This window comes from Osmerus eperlanus, chromosome 13 (genome assembly GCF_963692335.1).
Source record: "Osmerus eperlanus chromosome 13, fOsmEpe2.1, whole genome shotgun sequence".
Lineage (NCBI taxonomy): Eukaryota > Metazoa > Chordata > Actinopteri > Osmeriformes > Osmeridae > Osmerus > Osmerus eperlanus.
In genome coordinates this window covers 347,524-352,030 of record NC_085030.1, presented here as the reverse complement: position 1 = coordinate 352,030, position 4,507 = coordinate 347,524, and positions in this window count along the sequence as shown.

Genomic DNA, 4,507 nt, shown 5'->3' with positions numbered 1-4,507 from the left:
TGCCAAGCATGAATTAAATGTACTCTTGTTAGAAAAGTTAAAGATGTAACTGTTGTCTTGTATAAGAATGATTCTGTGTTCAGTATTCATTGTGTGCAAAGGCCTAACCCCAAATCTGAACTCTGGGTAACACTAGGCTTAAGTAAACAAGGGGACCTGGGCTTGACCACTATCTTACTGGAGAGGCCATAAAAGAGTTAATCATATGGTCAAACTTAGAGGGGTCAGAGAGCGCACACACTCAAACACGCACGCACACACACGCGCCAGGTCTATGCAAGGGAGCCAATGAAGGAAGAGCTATGGGACATTTGCATGCCTTTGTTTTAAACCAATAACAGTCAAGAGCGAACCCTTTCACGCATAGTTGTCACTACAGTGGACAGCTATTCAAAACTCTGTTTCTTGTATATGCATGGGTTTTGGTGGTTTAGTTGCACATCAGCCACTCTAGTGGACGCTTTGGCCAGTTGTTCTAAGAGAAACAAAATTTTCGAAATTCCAAGATGGCCGATGGATTTTCAAAAACTAGCTAGCGGATAAATATCTTGCTAATCCTTCTGTAGAAGTAGACCATCGTAGGTAAATAAAATGTTGTAACATAAAGTAACTACTAAGGAGCAATACTATTGTAAAATCTTCGAAGTATTGCTTTTATTTTGGGAGGAAATTACAATTGATCATCTGTCCACTAAATTGGACATCATGCGTCACTGGCTTTAAGTCAACCACAATTTATTCTAGTACTGCAACTTTGATGTTCTTGAAAACACTTCATCTGCAACAACTTTTTGGGCTGTTATAATTTGATTTATGTTTCTTTACCTGCCTGCTGGTTTTTGCTCCAACAACACTCATTTAACTTCATTCTACACTAGTTACCTGATCAACCAGCTAATTATTAGATTCAGGTGTGCTAGATTGTTGGGGCTAAAACCTACAGGCAGGTAGCTCCCCAGGAGCAGGGTTGGAGACCCCCGTTTTAGATGTTTCTCACACCTGATTCAAATGATTGAGTTGTTATCTAGCTCAGCAGAAGCCTGATAACGACCATTCATTTGAATCAGGTGTTTTGGAGCAGGGGAAACATGCAGGGCAGGGACGTCCCTAAGGACTAGGGTTGAGAACCACTGGCCTACAAGATAGGAGAAAGGATTAAAATTAGGGTGGGAGAGAGGAGAAAGGAGTGAGTAGAATTAGTTTGGGAGGGAGGAGAAAAGAGTGTCAGTAAAAAGGGAGAGGGAAGAGGCTGAGGAGTCAGAAGATTTACATTTATGCATTTAGCAGACGCTTTTATCCAAAGTGACTTCCAAGAGAGACTTTTACAAAAGAGCATAGGTCACTGATCATAACAACGAGATAGCCCCAAACATTGCGGGTAGCCAAACATGATGCATACATTGTGAAAACCAAATAAGTCCCAAAGGGAAGAACAATAAGAGCATGCAGTTAGACAAGTTACAATTAAACAGCAAGAACCTCAAAAGTGCAAGAGTGTACCTGTGGAAAAAAGCAATCAACAGTAATATATTTCACGGCGAGTACAATAATTTTAGGACGGTTACAACAAACCAACAAAAGCAACAAGTCTCTCAATAAGAGACATTGTGATCCGGGAGGAAACTAACATCAGGTCCAGCCAATCAGTGGCGGAACCAGACTTTTATATATGGGGTGGCCACAGGGTGGTCAGGGCTACTTCAGGGGGTCCACAGACCAAGACTGAAAATGTGTGTAACCTTAGCCTGGCATCAAAGCAGTGTAAATTATTCATATGATTGCTGATGAAATTCAAATTCACTTAAGCCTAAGTTCTTCAGTGTGGCTTAGTATGGTCCACCAGGGTTACTTTAATGAAATTCTACATTTACTATGAATACGCTGTCTGTACATCTGTACAACTTGTGTAGGCTTACATGTGTGGCCTACAAACACAAGCTAAACTTGGCATGTGACTGACTGCCTGGTATGCTCTGACCTTGTGCCTGTAGCCTCGGGGAGGGAGCTGCTCTGAGGTCTTGGGGTGGTGCAAGGACTGGGGTCTATTTCCACCTGATCCTGTTTTCTCAGCTTTTTGAAGAAATCTGCTATCTTATCTTAACCTTTCTTTTAATGTTTGAAGTGAACCCTAAGCAAAAATAACATGTAGGCCTACACATTCAATTACCAACATTTGAGTCCAATCTCAATCGTAAACATATCCCCATTATTATCTTCAATCAACTACCAGCCTTTAAGTTACTAGATCATGGCTAGCCTTACTCTGAAATACATATTTCAAACAGCATTATACAATAGCAAACAGGGTAGCTATCTGACTGCAGTGTTAATCTTTTGTGACGTTAATAGATTGATAAGGCATCTCATCAAGTAATCTTAGCAGTTAAAGTACAAAAATAGTGTAGCGACCCACACAGAAAGATGTGTGTTATATGTTAGGCTGTTAGTTGGTTGTTTACCAGTAGTGTTCGCGGGATCCGACATGCCAATCAACCTGCTGTCTGCCAATCACGGGAATGCCCGGAATGTTTGGATGCCGGGCATCCTGGTGGATGGCGAAGGGCATGGAGGGTGTTTGGCGCATTCGAAGTTAAGACCACACTGTAAAACCCGATAAGTTAATTCAACTCGAAATAATTGTTGTAACTGATTACATCGAACATTTTAAGTAAAACGTTCTCAGATTTGTAAGTTAAAAACGTATTCATTATTAAGTACCTTTTACTAGTCATTTTAAGTAACACAAACTTGATTTTGTAAGTTAAAGAAACATTACTGATTAAGTACTTTATACTAGGAAATTTGTTTTCAGGTACAAAAAAAAAATCAATTATAGTTCACTTAAATATTTTCACAACCTATGAAATAAAATGTTTAATTTCTCTTTACATCATTGTTTACTTAATCTTCACATAAGTTTTTTAAGATCAATGAAGCTATATGAACTCCAATATAATTAACAATGTTGCTTAATTTCAACTCAAAACTGGATGTTGGTTTAATTAAATGATTTGTTGAAAGTAGCTTTAAATCAAAATCCCAGTTTCAATGCAGGTAAATGTTTAATTAACAGTTCAGTGAATTGCATTGTTGCTCAAATAATACAAAATAGCATAAAAAGTATATAAATGTGTAAATACATGAATCTGCTCACTGATTTATAATGGCCTAATAATTGAGAGAGAGAGATGCAGAGAAAGAGAAACAAATGGAGAGAAAGAGATATTTTCTGTTTGGTCCTTCTTTAAACTTCTCCTGTCTAGAAGTACATTCTAGAAACAAGATGCAGTGTAGTAGTCATAGGTCCGGTGTTCTCCATCTAAACAACCGTTTTACTAGACAGGACATGAAGGTGTCCATTTTAAATATGTTGATATCTCAATCACAACCAGGCCTGTTGGAAAATGGCATATCCATGCACGGCATCGAAGATCGTAAGTCGTAAACAAGCATCTACATCAGTTTAGGCAATAAGGCCAAATATGGTTGATAACTCTCTTACACCGTACAAAAAGATTGCACTTCTTAACATTTTTCTATAAAAAATTGTGCAAGGGCCTAAGAAAAAGGCCTGGGCCAAGTTTTAAAGGATACAGAAAAAGTTTAACATTACTGTTTTAGACATCCATACAAACCATTTTCTCAAATTTTAAGATGAACAATAATGCTTTCAAAACTTGAACAATAACACTCAAAACTTTCCATAGTTTTGCTTTAAACATTTCTGGAGTGACAGTAGTCCCTGTTCATGTGAAAAGTCAAGGAGCAACTTCTGTTCAGTGAGATTACTCCACTGCCAAAAGTTCATTTTTAAGGCTCAACACCCTGGGCTTCAGTTTCCCATCCTCCAAGCCGATAAAGACTTTCTGGGTAAAGTCAAAGGTATTTGTCAAGTCTTTTGGGTAACTCAGATGCAGAGCGTACATGAGTGCAAAAAGCATGACAAAGGCTTCAACCAATGTGGAGAATTCGACAACTATGTTACCCTTAAGCACAACAGCAATCCTCTCTGGGCAGAAGAACGTGGCATCTGTTGAATTGCCTGTGATCAGAAGGAGCCCAACCGGTATGTCATTGAGTTTGGTTCATCAGACTGCGTCACCTGAAGACAAGAACAGAAAACTGTTATACATTCAAAACCTGCAACTAAAACCTTAGATTTCAAGAACAGAAGTGATACAATGTTGAATGACTTATTCCGCAATGACACAATCAAGCTTTGATGACTACAGGACAGTTCATACTCTACACCATCAGTGATTCTCAACCCAGATCCTCAGGGTCCTGCTGCCCTGCATGTTTTAGATGTTTCCTTGCTTCCATAAACCCAATTCAAATGAATGGGTCATTATCTAGCTCAGAAGATGGCTGATAATGACCCATTCATTTGAATCATGTGTCTTAGAAATGGGAAACATCCAAAACATGCAGGACAGGAGGTCCCTGAATAACCACGGCTGAGCTGCTCTACATGCTCCAATAATATGCTGATTTACATCCCACATCT